Here is a 23489-nt window from a genome sequence, read left to right as displayed (position 1 = left end):
CTGCTGGTGATGAAATTTGTCATTTCAGAAATGCTGAGCATGATTCCTTGGAGATTTATATGATTATGTTGCACTTGAGGAAGGATAGGACCCCAGGGGATTGCCCATACCATTTAATCTCTGGGTCCTCAAGGGATAAGGGATAAATTCCCAGGTTTGAAACTGGTCTTTAAGAATGGTAACATGGTCTTGGAAGATAAAAGACAGGTAAAAGGATCAGAAGTGTGGGCCTAAGGTGTCATATAGACAAAGATACATGATATATAAACTATTAAAAAGAAAAAAATAGAAATAAACTTCTTACAATATTGTGTTAATAGAGAGCACAGAGTTCCATCAACTCTGGTTTTCAAATGTCTCATGTTCCCCTTCAAGAAAATAGAAAGGAGGGATGGTGATGGAAGTATTTAGTGATAGTATCTATCATCCTTGAGAAGGGAATGGGATGCTTAGCCAGGGTCTTAGTCCACAGAGCCTCTAGTAATCTGTGCCCAAGTCCATCTGGATTGAACCAGGTGTCATGATGTCTCCTCTGGTCTTCCTTAATATTTGACAAAATTTCTAACTTTTTGATTTAAATTGGTAGGTGTTACATCAGAGTAAAATTCCTCTGGTTTTATGTAAATGCAGAAACAGAGAGAGGGAAATATTTGTGAGATTCTGAAGCCAAATCCCTTCTGCAGGTTGGAACCCAAGACTTTATGTAGCACCCACTAGACTTTATGTAGCACTCACTCTGTGCCAGTCATCACCACTGTGAAAGAGTCTTTCCTGACCTCAAGGAGCAGGTGCTGTTACAGAAAGTGAGGTGTTCAGGAAGGACTTTGATGAGGAAGGGACTGTAGACATTCGCCAGAGCACCCAGAAAATGAGAAAAGATGAAAGCGTAAGCATCTGAGTAGACTAATGGTCAACACTCCTGAGAACACAGACTGTGGTTAGAGACTCTATGAAGTGATTGTGTTGAGGTGTTGAGAGACAAGGCTGCTACAGAATTGATTTTTAGGATTCTAGGAAATAACTGATAAGGGAAGTGAAAAGGGTATTCTGAATCAGGGTTGGTGGCATGTACCTATAGTCCTGTGACATAAGGATCACTTGAGCACCAAGGAATTCAATTCAGGTTATCCTGGGTAACATAACAAGTCCCTGAAAAAAGAAAGAAAAGAAATGAAAAATTAAAAGAATACAGAGGAGGGCTGGGGATGTGGCTCAAGCGGTAGCGTGCTCGCCTAGCATGCGTGCGGCCCGGGTTCGATCTCAGCACCACATACCAACAAAAATGTTGTGTCCGCCGAGAACTAAAAAATAAATATTAAAAATTCTCTCTCTCTCTCTCTCTCTCTCTCTCTCTCTCTCTCTCTCTCTCTCTCTCTCTCTCCTCTCTCTCTCTCTCTCTTAAAAAAAAAAAAAGAATACAGAGGAAAAAAAACTGTCCTGGTCATCTCTTATTGTAAAAATAAAACATCAGGAAACCCAGAAGCTTGAGACAAAACTTTCACATTTCCTGGCTGGACTCAGCTTGTCATTTGAAATTGTTTCCCCGCTGTGAATATGAATAGGTTTGTCTGGGCTGGACATCCACAGGGTCTCTCAGTGACTGGTTGTAGATGCTGGTTCTGGCTAGAAAGTTACTTTGGACTGAGGACCAGAGTGCATATATAGGGTTTCTCCATGGCTTGAGGCTCCCAAAGCAAGAAATTTTGGGAACCATATATACATAGTTAAACTTTGACAAGTAAGTTTTACAAACATTCACAATCACTCCAAAGTAAGTTAATAAAGTACTATTAAAAGACATGGCTTTCGGGGCATAAACTGAGGATTGGAAAAGCTGGGTCAAATGGTGGCTCCATTCCAAGTTTTCTGAGGAATCTCTATACTGCACTCCTTAATGTTTTAACCAATTTACAGTTCCATCAGCAATGTTTGAGTGTACTTTTTTTCAAAACCCACACCCTCATCAGCATTTATTGTCACTTTTATTCTTGATAATTGCCATTGAGACTGGAGTGAGATGAAATCTTAAGAGTAGTTTTGATTTCCAAAGGACTTAAAATAAGCATACTACAGTGATGCAGACACATCAATGTTTATAGCAGCTCAACTCACAAGAGCTAAACTATGGAACCAACCTAGGTGCCCCTCAACGGATGAACGGATAAAGAAAATGTGATACACACACACACACACACACACACACACACACACACACACACACACTAGAATATTACTCAGCCTTAAGGAAGAACGAAATTATGGCATTTTCTGGTATATAGATGGAGCTAAGCTCCATCTGGAGAAATCATGGCGTTTGCTGGTATATAGATGGAGCTAAGTGAAATAAGCCAATTCCAAAACAAACAAACAAACAAACAAACAAACAAACAAAAAAACCAACAACAACTACAAAAAAAACAAAGGCTGAATATTTTCTCTGATATGTGGATGATAATTCACAATAAGTGGGTGCTAGGGAAAAATAGAGGAACTTTAGATTAGAGGGGAAAGAAGGGAGGGGAGGGGGTGTAGGAGTAGGAAGGATAGTAGAAGGAATCAGACATTAATAGCCTATGATTACACAACTGGTGTGATTCTACATCATGTACAACCAGAAGAATGAGAAGTTATACTCCATCTATGTATGATATGTCAAGATGCATTCTACTGTCATGTATAACTAATTAAAACAACAACAAAAAAGACATGGTCTCTTTAGTACTACATTTAAAAGTTTCATAATTTATGTATTTCAATGCTGTTTTTTAAAATATTTATGCTTTCAACAATTATTTACTGGCCACCTTTTAGAAGGTAGTGGTGTGTTGGACTAGGGGACACAAAAGTGAAGCAAATAATCCCTGTTCCTCTCTCTGAAGTCTACATTCTACAGGAGAACCAGTATACCATACCATGGCAGGAATCCATGTGCAAGTGCATGTAGCCTGGGCTCTTGGGACAGAGCATAGTCAGAACATGTGTCTGTGACAAGCTGCCCTCTAGGGTTCAAGTAAATCCTGAGCAAGTGACATCTGATCTCAATTTCAAGAATTCATGTGTATATTATCTGGGATGAGATATAAAGGGGTAGTTTATCCTGTGCTATATTATTTTGACTTTTAAGTAATGAACTTTTATTATCTTAATGAGCTATCATATTCAGAAATTCATAGCTCTAGCAATAATATAACACAAAGATAAACTACCCCCTCATGTGTCATTCCAAATAATATACAGATGAACTCTTAAAATTGGGATCATCTACTTAGCTAGCACATAAATAAAATATTATTATTTAAAGTTTTATACTAGAAGCCTGGAAGCACAGAGTACCCAAATTACTTGCCAAGGAGACTCAAGCATTTTGTTTTCTTTTTCTATTATGCAATGAATCAGGAGTTCCTAGTTCATATGGTTGGTAGAGGAGTAAATTAAATTAAATTATTTAAGATAAGTGTTGGTCTTTCAAGTGTGCACAAATGGGTTCTCTTGTTTAGTTCTATTTTCCCTCTTTCTGTGTGGATGAAATTGAAAAATATATAAAGCAGCAATGAACAATTTGAAGTTAGGATGATAACAATGGAAGAAAATGGTCTTTGTTCATCTCTAAAGCCTGCATAAAGTCTTCTTCATCAAGAGTTATCAACTGGAGAACGATTGCATAATAGTCTTCCTTTAATAATTTTAAATTTGTTAATTTGTCCCAGAATTTCTTTATAGAACTCTCCAAAATTCTTCTCTTTGGAATCTAAAAATCCCCCAAATCGTTATAGACTTTATACTGGTCAGAAACATTATAAACAGTTGTGGAGAATTTACTCAGTGGCCCTTCCAAATCCTTAGTCTGGCTCTGAGGTACCTAGTGAAAATGTGAGCCTTTCTCCACATCTGTTATGTGGAAAAACCATCTGCTTCATCCTATATTTATTTCAACATAAATGACCATTGTGAAGGCCCATGTTGAGTTTCAGTACCACACGTGACTTGGGTAGGCATGGGTTTACAGACATATTTATTATATGTTTTATTTAAAAATATTTATTTCTAACAGTTGTTCTCTTTATTTTTATTGTATTATGTCAAACATGGAGTATAGTGTCATCTCCTGCATATTCTCTTGAAACCTGTAATTGGTAGTGACAAGGATAAGGATGAATCATTCAATTGAAGAGGCCCAGATATAGCAGTTATGGATGTTGCTTCACCAAACCAGTAACATTTCATACCTTAGAGTGATGTAGAACATTCTGCTTGTCAGTGGTTTGTTACTATTTCTGGTCAGAACAAAAAAGTCTTCTTCAATGAGAGATCTGCAAACCACTGATCCTGTAGACAGATCCTCCATGTGAGACACAGGTATATCTTTGGTTCATGCCATGAACATCACTATCGATTTACCATTGCAACTGACATTCAAATAAAATCAGACAAACTCACTGATAAGAGACTTAACATGTTAGTGGTATTGTTTCCAAGTTCCTTTCCCTGTAGAAAGGTCCAGACATGTTAAAATACATTGGCTGTGGAATACATACGAGACTATTTACACTTGATTTTTTTTTGGCCTTCAAAATGACAATTTTCGGGTGTTGAACTGAATAAAAAATTAAAAATACTTATAATGACAACAAATGATATGGTAAAGAGGGAAATTCCTAATGCTTGCTCCCTGGCAAATTCATGATTACTTTTATTTGATCTTCGGTTTTAGGTTTTGGTGAAGAGAAAAACAACCCACTTTAAATGTTTTCTAAAAAATTAGATTTTTACCTTTAAAAATTTTTAAGTTAAGAAACTTTAAAATTTTGTTCAAAATTAGAATATTGAACATAAGGTATTTTTTCCCCCAACAGAAGTCTAGATTTAATATTTCAATGTATTTTTCTGGCAATGAGACTGTTATTGGAGCTATATGTTTGGGATTTAATAATTTCATATTGTACTCATATATAGAAATGTCAGTATATATCCCACAAATATATATAAGCATTATGTATCAAGTAAAATAATAAATATGTTAAAAAGGAAATTGAAAAAAAAAGACTCTAGTAGATTATTAATGGCAACTTTTGGTCAACTTTAATCCAGTGACAATCTGCATAATGTTGAATACTTTATAAAACGTGAATGCCTTTGTATAATGTGTTCAATCACCAGTTCAGAGTCCTTGCCACTCTATATAGCTTCCATTCAGCATTTATTTGCACTTTCCTGCAGGACCCTCCAAAGAATTTCAGTTCCCATACTCTGTCTTGGATCTCAATACTTCATGGCTCCTCTTCCAAGTGGAGACAACATTCTGGTCAAGGGGTGAGAGAGGAAGCCTACTTCCTCTTTACATTTTCTCTCATGATTTTTTCTGTTCTCAGACTGTGAGCAGGAGACAAAACCCAGAAGATATGCAGCCCCTCCCATAGTCTAAGATGGTAAAGTTTAAAAAGTCTGATAATATTTATGCCTGATGAGAGGGTGATATGAGGCCTCATGACTGCTCTTGAAATTAATGCAATTTTTTAGTCTAGTAACTGGGAAATGTTCAACACTTTTTGAATGTTCATATTCTTGGTCCAAGTAAATTCACTTTTATTCTATAAAAATAGTCTCATAAACATGAATATTATATGCCCACTATATTAAAAAAAACTTTAAGTCTAAATGTTTCTCAATAGGGGAACATTTAAATATGATTTCATGTGTACAAACGTGTCTATGTGTCCAGAACATTCCAGTGAGTGCAAAAAGTAAATTCCAGAACAGTGTCATAGTATGATCTCATTAAAGGCCAAAAATAAATTTAGAAGTTACATCTGTGTGTTTTTTTTTACTTTATTATTTTTATTATGTTTTCTTTTATTGTTCTTTTTAATTATATATGACAGTACAGTACAGTATAATATGATGTATTTATACAAACATGGAGTACATCTTATTCTAATTAGGATTTCAGTCTTGTGATTGTACATCATGTAAAAATTCACTGTGTTGTGTTCATATATATACATAGGATAGTTATGTCAGAATCATTCCACTGTCTTTCCTATTTCTGTCCCCCTCCCTTTCTTTCATTCCCCTTTGTCTAATCTACTGAACGTCTACTCTTCCCCTCCTCTTTTGTTTTGTGTTAACATCTACATATACATAATGGAATATTATTCAGCCATAAAAAGAATGACTTTATGACATTTTCCAAAAAGTGGATGGATCTGGAGACTATTATACTAAACAAAATAAGCCAATCCCACCAAAAAACCAAAGTGTGAATGTTCTCTCTGATATGTAGATGCTAGCACATCTGTGTGTTTTTATAAACAAAGTTTTATTTAAAAAGAAAGCCTACAAGAATATGTATCAAAGTGTTAGCAGTTATTTTTGGCATTGGTATGAGTGAAGGATGCATCAAAGACACTAATGTTTTATTTTATGCTACATTTTGCTTTTCAGTATTGTTTAATTTAAAATAGTTTAATGGAAAATTTTATAATAAGAAACAAAGTCACACCACTGCCCCCCAAACAGAAAGTTGCACAGCAAAACCTTTCCTCCTCATTTTATCCCATTTAATGTCTATTGTCAGTTTCTCATGTATCCTTCTAGAACTGTTCAGGCATTTAAGAACAAATATATTCTTATTCTCTGATTATCCACAAATAGTAGCACATTATATCCTGCTTACTACTTTACTTTCTCCCATTAAAAATATACTTAATACATTTTCATTGTTTAAACAAATTTTACATGATGTGATGGTTAATCTGAATCATCAACTTAATCAAAGTCAAATATGCCTAATATTAAGAGCAATAAGAGTGTGTCAATCAGCCTACAGCAAACTCAGGGGGAGGCCCATCTTAAATATGGGCTGCACAGAACAATAGGTTGGGCACCTGGATGGAATAAATAAGAAAGCAGCAAGCTCTCTCCTCCTCCTCCTCCTCCTCCTCCTCCTCCTCCTCCTCCTCCTCCTCCTCCTCTTCCTCCTCCTTCTCCTCCTCTTCTTTTTCTTCTTAGTTGTTGTTGTCATCATCGTCATCATAATTATTTATACAGGACAGAAGAATGCATCTTGACATATCATACATAGATGGAGTATAACTTCTCATTCTTCAGGTTGTACATGATGAAGAATCACATCAGTTGTGTAATAATATATGCACATAGGTTAATAATGACTTATTCATTCTACTACCTTCCCACCCCTATACCTGCTCCCCTCCCTTCACTCCCCTTTGTCTAATCCAAAGTACTTCTGTTCTTCCCTAGCCAACACCTCCCTTAATGTGAATTAGCATCTACATATGAGAGAAAACATTTGGCCTTTGGTTCTTTAGGATTGGCTTATTTTGCTTAACATGATTCATTTACTGGCATATGCCATAATTTCATTCTTCTTTAAGGCTGAGTAATATTCCATTGTGTACATATACCACTATTCTTTATTCATTCATCTGTTGAAGAACACCTAGGTTGCTTCCATAGTTTAGCTATTGTGCAAGCTCTATTCTTTTTGACTGGGTGCTTAGATTGCTGCTGAATTGCCTGAGGACATCAGAATCAAGCTCTTTCACTCTTCCAAAGAGGACTGTGATCATGACTCTCCAAGGAGTTTCCAGGTCTTGAGTCCTGAACTGGGCTGCATCATTGGTCCTGATTATTCTGAGGCTATGGCTTCTTGGACTGAGCAGCTACTGGTTCCTTCATTTCTCCAGCCGTAGATAACCATTGTGGAACTATCCAGCTTCTGGTCCTATAAACCAATCTAAAAAAATCCCTAATTTACCACGTGTAAGAAGCAAGTAGCTTAGTGACTTTTACTTTGAACACTTCTGGAAAATTAAGGGATATAATGATATTGCTGTTGCCTCCGGCTTCACTGGACAAAGTGACAAAGGAGAATGAAGAGCTACAGATGAGCATAACCAATTTAAAACTGCTCAGTATACTGGAGAATCATTTCTTTGTAATCATAGGGCTCAGGTTGACTAAAACCAAACACATATTCTCATCCTGTAATTGGCTGAATTGAGATGCAAGTTTAACTCTCAGTCTTGAAGGGAGTCTGCAGTTAATGCAAAGGTACGACTTGGAAAAGAATGAGGTCTAGTAAATTGGGATGGAGATGTATGGGAGGACCCCAAAGAGGATGGAGACATCAAACTCTTCCATTTTGATGAATCTATTTGACAGAAGTAGTTGCTTCCCCACCCTTAGTGGTTGAGGCAGCATCCCCATCCCCACCCTTCATAATCACCTCCTCCAGAAGTAATTAATCCTCATTGCTTTTGAAAACAATAATGACCTTTGGTGATGCATTTGATGAGCCTGAAAATGCTGATACTATTTGGGATGGAATCTCACCACCCACTTTTGTCTCTAGGCATATAAATAGAACTGAGTTTAAGTGGGTCTTGAAAGGTAAGGCACACAATGTGACCCACAAAAAATTGCATTAAACTCCATGGGAACATCTTGAGTTTTCTAATTCTTACAAGTAGAGGTCTGGGGAATATGTATGGGAATGGATTTGAAAGGTTTTGAGAATGGTACAAGGAGCATAGAATGAATTTATTGATATGAGGCCATTAAGCAGAGGTTCTGAATTTAATATAGCAGCTTGAAGTGCTAAAAAATACTAATAGATTGAATGGTTGACATATGAAGCAAAAGATGGCCAACTGTGAATAAGTTGAAAATGCCTGACATCCCTTGGCTTTGGAATGCTGGAATTTATCTGCCATGTATGACCTTCTCTCCACACTGGAAGGGTCCAGAGATGTATTCTTTAGCATATTTGTGGAATTAGTTAATCAATCATGGTATTTCCAGAAGCCAAAAGAATGGGAAATCCACAAAATTCTTACTCGATTTATATAAGCAGAAAAATTCCAGGACAAATGTACAAAAGTTTGCCTTAGATCATAACAGCAAAGAATCATGGTCTTTCAGTCAATTCTCAATTTGAGTCAGTTTATGGACCCACAACCCCTTTAATGGGGAGGGGAAGTTCTCCTTGAGGAAGGACCCTGAAATAGTATCAGAAAGTTTTACCATTAATCTTTTTCCATCCCTCATCAAAAGGACCTAAGGCCTATCATCAAGGGTAAAAGTGAAGGAGTCCAGTGGTATGGGGGCTCTCTGAGATAGTTCTTCTAAGGTGATGAATAAATTGTTGCATCTAGTCCTTGTAATAAACAAGGAAGGAGAACAATGCCTGGTGGAACTATTTGGATTCTGGAGACAGCACATTTTTCACTCAGGTGTGTTACTCTGGCCCATCTACTGAGTGACTTGAAAAGCTGCTCATTTTGAGCAGGCCCAAGAATTGGAGAGAGCTCTGCAACAGGGACAGGCTGTTCTGCCCCTTGGGCCATATGATCCAGATAGTACTTAAGATGTCAGTAGCAGGTGCTATTTTAAGTCTTTGGCCCCCATAGGTGAATCACAGAGGAGGCCATTGGAACTTTGGAGCAAGATCCTGCCATCATCTGCAGACAGGTACTCTCCCTTTGAGAAATAGCTTCTTCCTGTAACCAGGCCTTAGTGGAAATTGAATCCTTAACTATGGGCCACTAAATTACTATGTAACCTGAGATGCCCACATGAATTGGGTTTTATCTGACCCAACAAGTCATAAAGTTGGACATACACAGCTGTACTCCATCATCAAGAGGAAGTGGTATGTATATAATCAAGATCAGGGAGATCCAACATGGCAGCAGGCGTGGAGAGATCAAGTCTCTGACCTCTTCAGCTGCACAGGCACAGGGAGTTTTAAACCGTCAAAATGCTGTTTGCTCAGGAGCACTAGGCAATGCTGAGCTGATGTGGATCGGGGTCGAACAATCTACGCCGAGCCTGGAGCAGCTGAATTCAGGCTCCAGTTCACCTTCGTCTTGCAGACAAACCGCTGTGACTCAGCACTAAAGGATCCCAATCCTGCTGAAACAACTTGTGGGCTTTTCCTGATCCTGCGGAGTGTAATACCAACCGAGCCTCTATAGGCAGTGGCCATAAGGATTGAGACAGGGCTTGGGAGAGCCAGTCAGTACCCATCCATTGCATTGGTCACCCGGCAAAGAGAACCAACTGTCGCCATTCCCATGGGATATCACCATAGCAGAGAACTGACATCACCAGAATGTGGCGGAGGAGATAACTTCATTGAAACCAGCAGCAGCAGGTGTAACCCCCTAGCTCCCCCCTCCACACATCGAGAAAACCTCAAGGGCCCCTCCCAGTTCTCCCATGAGCTCGATAGTCAGACCAAGGGAACAGCGGCGCTGGACCCACAGTGCAGGACCCCCGGCTACCGCTCCCACCAGCGCTGACAACTGAGGTCTCTTGCACCAGCTACCGGGAGCGTGGTTACCGGAGGGCAAGCAAAATACGCTGAGGGTTCTCAGCCCCAAGCTCCACAACCTTAGGGTCTGAGGGAATGGCAAACAGGGAGAGTGTGCCCAGTCATTCAAGAAAATAGGGCTCCCAGGAGCAGCAGACCTGGCGTGTAGCCAGTATTGTGGTGAGTGTCACCAGTGAGCAGGGCCTGGCTGGAGGAAAAGTGGGGAAGTGACTAGACATAAGATAAGGCCTTAGGCACTCAGAATTGGAGACCCGCCCAGTGTGTGTGTGGGGGGGGAGGAGCTGCTGCACAGTGATTGGTTCCCACATATTGAGAGGAGAAGCTTGGCCTGGTGGGCACAGTGCCACCTACTGGAAGAGAAATTATTTGAACTCTAAGACTGCACTTTTTAATTTTTTTAAAAATTATTTGTTTTTTTAAATTGTTTTTTATTTTTATTTTTTTTATTTTTTATTTTTTTGGATTATTTTTAAATTTTTTTATTTTCTATTTTTTATTTTGTCTTTTCAATTTCTGTATTCCCCTTTCCTTGAATTCCACCTGTTTACTCTTATTCTCTTTAGTGACTTCTTCCCTTCCCTTCTAATACCTTTCCTCCCAAGCATCACGACACTGTTTATGTGTAATTTACTAAATATATATAGGTAAATGTTTCGAGGCATTATGTAGTGCTACCAAGTCCCTAGCTACCCCCAAATACTTCAGACCATTCTTCTGTTAATATCCCTCATCAGTAGAGCAACCTTCCAAGGTTGCCAAGAGATACCAACCACAATACCATCACATCATTCGACCTAAATATAAGTCCCAAGACCAAATCGCAGACCACTATATGCCATCAGAATCCATACACAGTTTAGGAAATGAATGAACCTGCATTAAAGTGCAAAAAAACTCATCATCTCTAGTCATAGTCTCCCATCACAAAAGAGAAACTCCAGAGACACACAAAACCAAATAAATTTATAAGAGTAAATAGTAACTCAGCAGTCAAACAGAAGAAGTAACATGAGCAGCATGAAAAAGCAAGGAAGAAAAGGAGTACAAACAATGCAGGATAGCCTAAATATACAGGAGGACCTAGAGGCATCAGAAAAATGGCCAAATAAAGAACTCAAGGAATACCTTAGACAGATGGAATGGAATCTTAAAGAGGACATGAGACAGCAAATTCAAACAATGAAATAACACATTGAAAATGAATTACATAAACAGATAACAGAAGCAAATAAGCATCTTTATCAGGAGATAGAGATTATAAAAAAATCAATCAATAATTCTAGAAATTAAGGAAACTATAAACCAAATTAAAAACTCAAATGAGAGTATCACTAACAGAGTGGAACAAGTAGAAGCCAGAACGTCAGATAATGAAGACAAAACATATCATCTTGAAAAGAGTCTAGCCAACTCAGAAAGGCTGGTAAAAAATCATGAGAAAAACATCCAAGAGATATGGGATAACATAAAAAACCAAACTTAAGAGTCATCGGGACAGAGGAAGGTATAGAGGTTCAAACCAAGGGAATGAGCAAACTGTTGAATGGAATAAGTATAGAAAACTTTCCAGATATAAAAAAGGAAATGGATGTACAAATTGTAGATGCATACAGGACACTGAGCATACAAAATCATAGTAGACCAACACCAAGACACATTGTTATGAAGATATCCAATATACAGAACAAAGAGAAAATATTAAAAGCTACAAGAGAAAGGAGGCAGATTACTTTCAGGGGTAAACCAATAAGGTTAACAGTGGATTTTTTATCACAGACGCTGAAAGTGAGAAGATCCTGGAACAACGTATTTCAAACACTGAAAGACAATGGATGCCAACCAAGAATTTTGTATCCAGCAAAATTAAGCTTCAGATACGACAATGAAATAAAAATCTTTCATGATAAACAAAAGTTAAAAGAATTTTCAGCCAGAAAACCAACATTGCAAAGAATCTTGAGCAAAACACTACACGAGGAAGAAATGAAAAACAACAAACAAAACCAACAGTTGGAAGTACCTCAGTAAATCGAGAGGGTGGGGGGAAAGCTAATAATGGAGAAACAAACCAAATTAAAATAAAAAAGATAAATAATCAAACATGGCTGGAAGTACAAACTATATATCAATAGTAACTCTAAACATTAATGGCTTAAACTCACCAATAAAGCGACATAGGCTGGTAACATGGATTAAAAAAAACATATCCAACAATATGCTGCCTCCAGGAGACACATCTGATTGGAAAAGACATACACAGGCTGAAGGTGAAAGGTTGGGAAAAAACATACCACGCACATGGTCCTCGTAAGCAAGCAGGGGTGCCCATCCTCATAGGGAATAAAATCGACTTCAAGACTAAGTTAATCAAAAGGGATAAGGAAGGACATTATATACTGTTAAAAGGAATCATTAACCAACAAGATATAACAATTATCAGTATTTATGCACCAAATAATGGTGCTGCGACTTTCATAAAACAAACTCTCCTCAAGTTCAAGAATCAAATAGACCACAACACAATAATTATGGGTGACTTCAACACACCTCTCTCACCATTGGACAGATCCTCCATACAAAGGTTGAATAAAGAAACTATAGAACTCAATAGCACAATCAATAACCTAGACTTAACTGACATATATAGAATATATCAACCATCATCAAGAGGATATATTTTTTTCTCAGCAGCACATGGATCCTTCTCAAAAATAGACCATATATTATGCCATAGGGCAATCCTCAGTAAATATAAAGGGGTAGAGATAATACCATGCATTTTATTGGATCATAATGGAATGAAACTGGAAATCAATGATAAAAGAAGGAAGAAAAAATCCTACATCTCATGGAATATAAACAATGTTACTGAATGATCAATGGGTTACAGAAGACATAAAGGAGGAAATAAAAAAAATTCTTAGAGATAAATAAAAATACAGACACAACATATTGGAATCTATGGGACAAAATGAAAACAGTTTTAAGAGGGAAATTCATTAGCTGGAGGTCATTCCTCAAAAAAAGAAAAAACAACAACAACAAATAAATGAGCTCATACTTCATCTCAAAGCCCTAGAAAAGGATGAGCAAAACAACAGCAAATGTAGCAGAAGGAAAGAAATAATTAAAATCAGAGCAGAAATCAATGAAATTGAAACAAACTATTAAAGAAATTGACAAAACTAAAAGTTGGTTCTTCGAAAAAATAAATAAGCTCGACAGACCCTTAGCCATGCCAATGAAGAGAATAAGAGAGAGAAGTCAAATTACTAACATACAGGGTGAAAAAGGCCATATCACAACAGATGCTACAGAAATACAGAAGACAATTAGAAATTATTTTGAAACCCTATATTCGCATAAAATAGAAGATAGTGAAGACATCGATAAATTTCTTAAGTCATACAATTTGCCCAGACTGAGTCAGGAGGATACACACAATTTGAACAGACCAATATCAATGGATGAAATAGAAGAAGCAATCAAAAGACTACCAACCAAGAAAAGCCCAGGACCGGATGGATATACAGCGAAGTTTTACAAAACCTTTAAAGAAGAATTAATACCAATACTTTTCAAGTTATTTCAGGAAATAGAAAAAGAGGGAGCTCTTTCAAATTCATTCTATGAGGCCAACATCACCCTGATTCTGAAACCAGACAAAGACACTTCAAAGAAAAAAAACTACAGACCAATATATTTAATGAACCTAGATGCAAAAATCCTCAATAAAATTCTGGCGAATTGGATACAAAAACACATTAAAAAAATTGTGCACCATGATCAAGTAGGATTCATTTCTGGGATGCAAGGATGGTTCAATATACAGAAATCAGTAAATGTTATTCACCACATCAATAGACTTGAAGATAAGAAACATATGATCATCTTGATAGACGCAGAAAAAGCATTCAACAAAGTACAGCATCCTTTTATGTTCAAAACACTAGAAAAACTAGGGATAACAGGAACTTACCTTAACACTGTAAAAGCTATCTATGCTAAACCTCAGGCTAGCATCATTCTGAATGGAGAAAAATTGAAGGCATTCCCTCTAAAATCTGGAACAAGACAGGGATGCCCTCTATCACCACTTCTATTCAATATAGTTCTCAAAACACTGGCCAGAGCAATTAGACAGACGAAAGAAATTAAAGGAATAAAGAGGAAAAGAAGAACTTAAATTATCACTATTTGTGGAAGACATGATTCTATAGCTAGAAGACCCAAAAGGGTCTACAAAAAACCTACTAGAACTAATAAATGAATTCAGCAAAGTGGCAGGATATAAAATCAACACGCATAAATCAAAGGCATTCCTGTATATCAGCGACAAAACTTCTGAAATGGAAATGAGGAAAAACACTCCATTCACAATATCCTCAAAAAAAATAAAATAAAATAAAATACTTGGGAATCAACCTAACAAAAGAGGTGAAAGATTTATACAATGAAAACTACAGAACCCTAAAGAGAGAAATAGAAGAAGATCTTAGAAGATGGAAAAATATACCCTGTTCATGGATAGGCAGAACTAACATCATTAAAATGGTGATATTACCAAAAGTTCTCTATAGGTTTAATGCACTGCCAATCAAAATTCCTATGGCATTTCTTGTAGAAATAGATAAAGCAATCATGAAATTCATACGGAAAAATAAAAGACCCAGAAAAGCAAAAGAAACTCTAAGCAGTAAATGTGAATCAGGCGGTATAGTGATACCAGATTTCAAACTATACTACAGAGCAATACTAAGAAAAACACCATGGTACTGGTACCAAAACAGGTGGGTGAACCAATGGTACAGAATAGAGGACACAGAGACTAATCCACAAAGTTACAACTATCTTATATTTGATAAAGGGACTAAAAGCATGCAATAGAGGAAGGATAGCATCTTCAACAAATGGTGCTGGGAAAACTGGAAATCCATATGCAACAAAATGAAACTGAATCCCCTTCTCTTGACATGCACAAAAGTTAACTCAAAATGGATCAAGGAGCTTGATATCAAATCAGATTCTCTGCGTTTGATAGATGAAAAAGTTGGCTCCGATCTACATACTGTGGGGTTGGGCTCCAAATTCCTCAATAGGACACCCATAGCACAAGAGTTAATAACTAGAATCAACAAATGGGACTTACTCAAACTAAAAAGTTTTTTTCTCAGCAAAAGAAACAATAAGAGAGGTAAATAGGGAGCCTACATCCTGGGAACAAATTTTTACTCCTCATACTTCAGATAGAGCCCTAATATCCAGAGTATACAAAGAACTCAAAAAATTAAACAATAATATAACAAATAACCCAATCAACAAATGGGCCAAGGACCTGAACAGACACTTCTCAGAGGAGGACATACAATCAATCAACAAATACATGAAAAAATACTCACCATCTCTAGCAGTCAGAGAAATGCAAATCAAAACCACCCTAAGATACCATCTCACTCCAGTAAGATTGGCAGCCATTATGAAGTCAAACAACAACAAGTGCTGGCAAGGATGTGGGAAAAGGGTACACTTGTACATTGCTGATGGGGCTGAAAATTGGTGCGGCCAATTTGGAAAGCAATATGGAGATTCCTTGGAAAGCTGGGAATGGAACCACCATTTGACCCAGCTATTTCCCTTCTTGGACTATTCCCTAAAAACCTTAAAAGAGCATATTATAGGGATACTGCTACAATGATGTTCATAGCAGCACAATTCACAATAGCTAGACTGTGGAACCAACCCAGATGCCCTTCAATAGATGAATGGATAAAAAATGTGGCATTTATACACAATGGAGTATTAATCTGCAATAAAAAATGACAAAATCATGGAATTTGCAGGGAAATGGATGGCGCTATAGCAGATTATGCTAAGTGAAGCTATCCAATCCTTAAAAAAACAAATGCCAAATGTCATCTTTGATATAAGGAGAGCAACTAAGAACAGAATAGGGAGGTAAAGCATGAGAAAAAGATCACCATTAAACAGGAACGAGAGGGGGAGGGAAAGAGAGAAAGGGAAATTGCATGGTAAAAGAAGGAGACCCTCATTGTTATACAAAAATTACATATAAGAGGAAGTGAGAGGAAAGGGGAAAAAAACAATGGAGAGAAATGAATTACAGTAGATGGGGTAGAGAGAGAAGATGGGAGTGGAGAGGAAGGGAGGGGAGGGAGGATAGTAGAAGATAGGAAAGGCAGCAGAATACAACATACACTAGTATGGCAATATGTAAAAAAATGGATGTGTAACCGATGTGAATCTGCAATATGTATATGGGGTAAAAATGGGAGTTCATAATCCGTTTGAATCAAATGTATGAAATATGATATGTCAAGAGCTTTGTAATTTTTGAACAACTAATAAAAAATTTAAAAAAAAGATCAGGCAGGTCCTGAAGGCACAAGTAAGTTGAATGAACAAATGACCCAAATACCCAATTCTACAATACTTTCTACAATACTTTCTGTCCCCAAGTGTTAACCTGTAGCCTCATGGGGAGTATCTTATGACCAATTGACAGAAGAAAAGATCAGGGCTTTGTTTAAGGATGTTTCTGCACATTATGTGGGTACCACACCAAGTGGAGAGCTGCAGCACTACAGCCCTTTTCTTGGGCATTCACAAAGGACAATGTTGAAGGGATGTCTTTCTGGTGGGTAGAAATTTGGGTAGTATACCTTTTTGTACATTGTGCTTGAAAGAAGAAATGTTCAGATTTACAACTGTATACTGTTTCTTGGACATGAAGATATTTGTGCCCCACATAAAAGTTCACAAAGGTGAACTTAGCAGAGGAGGACTTTAATAATCAGTGGATAGGGTGACTCTGTCCGTGGATAACAGTCAACTTCTTTCCCCCCAAACCCTGTCATTGCCAATGGGTTCATGAACAAAGTAGTCATGTTGGCAAGGATGGTGGTTTTGCATGGGCTCAGCAACATGAACTTCCACTCACCAAATTTGATCTACCTATAGCCACTGCTGAGGGTTCAATTTGCCAGCAGCTGAGACCAATACTAAGTCCCTGATATGAACTCATTTCCCAAGGTGGAACCATTCCCCAGCAACCTGGTGGCAGGTTGATTATACTGAATCACTTCCATGATGGAAGGGACAACTGGTTTGTTCTTATTGGCATAGATACTTATTCTATATATGGATTTGCCTTCTCTGCATGTAATGCTTTAGCCAAAATCACTATCCTTGGACTTACTGAATGCCTAACCCACTGTCATGTTATTTCACCCAGCTTTGCTTCTGGCCAAGGAACTCATTTTACAGTTAAAAAAATGTAGCACTGGGCTCATGCTCATAGGATTTGCTGATCTTACCATGTTCTCAGCCATTCTGTAGAAGCTTGTTTGAAAAAACAATGGAATGGTCTTCTGAAGATGCAGATACACCACCATTTAGTTGACAATACTTTGTAGGGTTGGAGCAAGATTATCCAGAAGGATATGTATGTTCTAAATCAGTGTCCAGTAGATGGTACTGCCTCTCCTATAGTGAGGATTTATGGATCCAAGAATCAAGGGGTGAGAATAAGAATGGTACATATCTCTCATCATTTACCCTGGTGAACTACTAGTACCATGTTCCTGTAACCTTATGTTCTTCTGGCCTAGAAGTCTTAGTTACAGAGAGGAAACTGCTTCTCCTAGAAGATACAACAATTATATTATTAAACTAGAAGTTAGGACTTCTCCCTGGCTACTTTGGGCCCCTCATGCCTTTGAGTCCTCAGGCTAAGCAGAGAGTAATGATATTATGGGAGTGGCTGATCCAGATTACCAAGAGGAAATTGGATTATTAGTCCATAATATGGGTAAGGAAGAGTATGCCTGGAGTGCTGGAGACCCTTAGGGCGTCTCTTGGTATTACTGTGTTCTGTTTATAAGGTAAATGAAAAGTACAAGGACTCAATTCAGGCCGGAAGACAAATGTCTCAGACCCTTCAAGACAAATGTGTGGGTCATCCCTCTAGGTAAGGAACTAAGACCTGCAATAGTGCTTCCTTGTTGGGAGCCAGCGACCGCACCCTGAAAATGGCACTGGTCTCTGCTTCCACTTCGTTAGCGGTTAGAGTTGTTAGAAGTAAACAACTCCTTGTAAGGCTGTGGGGCTGGGCTCTGGCCTGCTTCCGCCGCGCTGTACCTATTAGACTTTTCCACGTGGTGCTAGTTCATTGGCGGGGCTGGGTACTTAAGCTAGGGCAGACCGACCGCTCGCTCTCTTGTTCCTGTTTTCTCATCATGCTTCAAGGGTCCTGAATAAACTGCTGAAAGAAGAATCCTGTGTCGTGTTTCCCTTGCTGGCAAGGGGTCGCGACACTTCCTAACAACAGAGAGAATACAGAATGGGTAGTAAAAGAAGGTACTTATAAATTCCAAATATACTCATATATCCACTTACAAAAATGAGAATTATAATTGTCATGAGTGTTTCTTTTATATTTTATAATTTTCATATCATATTTAAATAATATTTGGTACATGCATTATTCTTTCTGTCCATCTGAGATTTTATATGATATGACCAACATGCTGAGTATCCTACCCCACCCCCAACAGTTCCTGGTAACCATGATTGTACTGTCTGCTTCCATAAATTCAATTTTTTCAATTCTACATGTAGGTGAGAATCTGTGGTATTTATCTTTATGTTCCTGGATTATTTTAATTAGGATAATGTCCTCCAGTTTTATTTACTTTGACATGAATGATCATATTCTTTTTACAGGTTAAGTAGTATTTTTATGTAGATATACCTATTCATTTATTGATGGGCAGGTTGAAATATACCTTGGCTATTGTGAAGAGTATTGCAAAAAACATGTGGGTACAGATGTCTCCTCAACTTGCTGATCTTATTTAAAATTTTTAAAATTTGTTTTGGATACAATTTCTTTTACAAATAGTATTTTTATTTTTAGTTTGTGGCTTAACATCTTTTTCTTTATATTAAATTGAAAGATAAAATTGTATGCATTTACCATGAACAACATGATGTTTTGAAATATATCTACATTGTGGAATAACTACATCTGAGTACATAATATTACATGTTTTATTTCTCTCTTGTTTCTTTTGGTACCACGTAAATACAGTTATCTCATAATAGACAAAGGTGCCAATACCATACATTGACAAAAAGATAACCTCTTTAACAAATGGTGCTGGAACAACAGGAAATCAATATGTAGCAAAATGAAATTAAACCACTATCTCTCACCATACACAAAACTGAACTCAAATACTGTAGTGTGGCCATTTTGACAGTATTAATTCTGCATATCCAAGAAAATGGGAAGTTTTTCTACCTTCTAAGGTCTTCTTCAATATCTTTCTTTAGTGTTCTATAGTTTTCATTGTATAGTCTTTCATCTCTTTTGTTAGATTAATTCCCAAATATTTTATTTCTTTTGAAGTTATTGTGAATGAGAGAGTTTTTCTAATTTTTCTTTCTGAGGGTTCACACTGATGTATAGAAATGCATTTGATTCATGGGTGTTAATTTTATATCCTGCTATTTTGATGAATTCATTTAATTCTCGAAATTTTCTGGTGGAATTTTTTGAATCCTGTAAGTATAGAATCATGTCATCTACAAATAGTGATAGTTTGAGCTCTTCTTTTTGTATTAATATCATTTTAATTTCTTTTAATTTAATTTTTTTGAAATAAATTTAAAAAAATTTCTTGGATAGGCAGAATTAATACTGTCTATATTTTCTAGGATTATGTTGAATAGAAGTGTGACAGAGGGTGTCCCTGACTTGTTCCAGTTTTTAGAGGGAATGCTTTCAATTATTCTCCATTTAGAATGATGTTGGCCTTAGGCTTAGCATAGATAGCTTTCACAATGTTGAAGTATGTTGTTACTGTCCCTAGTTTTTCTGGAGTCTGAAAATGAAAGTGCTGTATTTTGTCAAATGTTTTATCTTTAAGGCCATTGATGTGATGAATTATGTTTATTGATTTCCGTGTGTTGAACCAACCTTTCATCACTGGGATGAACCCCACTTGATCATGATGCACTATCTTTTCTCTCTCTCTCTCTCTCTCTCTCTCTCTCTCTCTCTCTCTCTCTCTTTCTTTCTTTCTTTCTTGAAATTACAAAAGTTTATTTACTTTATACATATATAGACTTTATTATACATGTTCACTTTTTAATTTTTTAATTTATTCTAATTTGTTATACATGATGGCAGAGTGTGATTTAATTCATATTATACATATAGAGCACAATTTTTTAAGACATTGATTGTACACAAAGTATTTTTACACCATTCGTGTCTAACACTTATACTTAGGGTAATAATGTCTAACTCATTCCACCATCATTCCTACCTCTTTGCCCCCTCCTTTCCCCTCCCTCCCCTTTGCCCTATCTAAAGTTCCTTTATTCCTCCCATGCTCCCCCTCTCCCAATTGCCATTATGTGTTAGAATCAAAGAAAGTATTTGGCCTTTGTTTTTTGGGATTGGCTTGCTTCACTTAGCATTATATTATCCAACTTCATTCATTTACCTGCAAATGCCATGATTTTATTCTCTTTTAAAGCTGAGTAATGTTCCATTGTGTATATATACCAAAGTTTACTTATCCATTCATCTACTGAATGACATCTAGGTTGCTTCCATAATTTAGCTATTGTAAATTGTGCTACTATAAACATTGATATGTCCATGTCCTCGTAGTATGCTGTTTTTAAGTCCTTTGGGTATAAGCTGAGGAAGGGATAGCTGGGTCAAATTGTGGTTCCATTCCAACCGTTCCAAGGAATCTCCATACTGCTTTCCAGATTGGCTGCACCAATTTACAGTCCCACCAGCAATGTATGAGTGTGCCTTTCTCCCCACATTCTTGCCAACACTTATTGTTGATGTATGATTCCCTTAAGCAGTATGAAATATCTTCATAATAGCTGCTATTCTGACTGGGGTGAGATGAAATCTTAGAGTAGTTTTTATTTGCATTTATCTAATTGCTAGAGATGTTGAATATTTTTTATGTTTGTTGATTGATTATATATCCTCTTCCAAGAAGAGTTTGTTGAGTTTCTTGGCTCATTTATTGATTGGGTTATTTATTTATTTATTTATTTGCTGTTACTAGAGATTAATGCTCTATCTGATGTTCTTGTGGTAAATATTTGCTCCCATTCTGTAGGCTCTCTGTTTACCTCATTGATTGTTTCTTTTGCTGAGAAGCAGCTTTTTAGTTTGAATCCATTCCTGCTGAGAGCCACAGCGAGTCTTAATGGCCCCTGGCGTTTTGCCAATAGTATTGGTTGAGAGGTGAGCCATTAAGATGATGCTGGATTGATTCAATTGTATATTACACCTTTACTGTCCGCCTCAGCCTGCTACTTTGGAGTTCCTGCGGGGATTCCTGGAGAGTTTGCATTGGTTGAGGAAGTGCTGGGGGAGGGATTTCCAGTTGGTGGTTCCTGGAGGAGCTGCGTGTGTGGCGTTGGGGAGAGTTCCCGGGGAACGTGTGTGGAATGTGCTGGTGGAATTCAGAAATAAAGGGTGTTCCTGCTTCAGTGGCTCATGATTTGTGCCCAGCCAGACTGCGGCACATTCCAATTATTGACTCTTGGTTTTAATTCTTGTGCTACAGGAGTTTTATTAAGAAAGTTGGGGCCTAATCTGACATTATGGAGATTTGGCCTACTTTTTCTTCCATTAGGTGCATGGTCTCTGGTTTAATTGCTAGGTCCTTGATCCACTTTGAGTTGAGTTTTGTGAATGGTGAGAGATAGAGGTTTAATTTTGTTTTGTTACATGTGAATTTCCAGTTTTTCCAGCACCATTTGTTGAAGAGGCTATCTTTTCTCCAAAGTACATTTTTGGAAGCTTTATCTAATATAACTGAAGTTATGTGGGTTAGACTCTGTGTCCTCTATTATGTATCATTTGTCTACAGGTCTATTTTGGTGCCAATATCATGCTGTTTTTGTTACTATTACTCTGTAGTATAGATTTAGGCCTGGGATAGTAATGCCACCAGGTTCTCTCGTCTCATTAAGCATTTCTTTGGCTATTCTGGCTCTCTTTTTTTTCAGATGAATTTCATGATTGCTTTTTCTATTTCTATGAGGAATGTCGTTGGGATTTTGATTGGAATTGCATTGAATCTGTATAGTGCTTTTGGTAGTTTTGGCATTATGACAATATTAATTCAATGCAATATCTTTTGATATGTGTTTGTATGCAATTTTCCAGAATTTCATTGAGTATTTTTGCACCTATATTCATCAGGGATATTGGTCTGAAGTTTACTTTCCTTGATGTGTCTTTGTCTGGTTTTGATATGAGGGTGATACTAGTCTCATAGAATGAGTTTCATAGGGTTCCCTTCTTTTATTTCATGGACTAATTTGAGTAGTATTGGTACTTATTCTTTATTGAGGGTCTTGTAGAACTTGGCTGAGAATTTGTCTGGTCTTGGGCTTTTCTTGGTTAGTAGGCTTTTGATGGTGTCTTCTATTTCTTTGTTCAAAATTTATCTGTTTAAATTGTGTATGTCCTCCTGATTTAGTTTGAGCAAATCATATTTCTTTAGAAATTTGTTGGTGACATTAAGATTTTCTATTTTATTGGAGTATAAATTTTCAAAATAGTTTCTAATTATCTTCTGTATTTCAGTAGTATCTGTTGTGATATTTTCTTTTTCATCACAAATTTTAGTAATTTAAATTTTCTGTATCCTTTTTTTTTGGTTAGGGTGGCAAAGGGATTATCAACATTTTTGTTTTGAACTAGCTGTTTGGTCATTTTTTTCAATTGTTTCTTTTGTTTCAATTTCATTGGTTTCACACTTAATTTTAATTATATCCTGTCTTTGATTGCTTTTGGTGTTGATTTATTCTTCTTTTTTATAGCTTTGAGATGTAATGTCAGTTGTTTATTTATTGACTTTTCATCATTTCAATGAAGGAGCTTAATGCAATGAACTTTCCACTTAGCACTGCATTCATAACATCACAACACCCCCCTATTTCTCTATTTGTGCAGCATTAAAATTTGTAGACCCTTTTGCAAGCCTACTGTTTATATTGCAGATTATAATTGAACACATCATTTCTGTTTATTGTGACAAAACTGCAATCATCTCAACAGGAA

The sequence above is a fragment of the Ictidomys tridecemlineatus genome, chromosome 4 (assembly GCF_052094955.1).
Source record: "Ictidomys tridecemlineatus isolate mIctTri1 chromosome 4, mIctTri1.hap1, whole genome shotgun sequence".
Taxonomy (NCBI): domain Eukaryota; kingdom Metazoa; phylum Chordata; class Mammalia; order Rodentia; family Sciuridae; genus Ictidomys; species Ictidomys tridecemlineatus.
Note: the sequence above shows the minus strand (reverse complement) of the source record.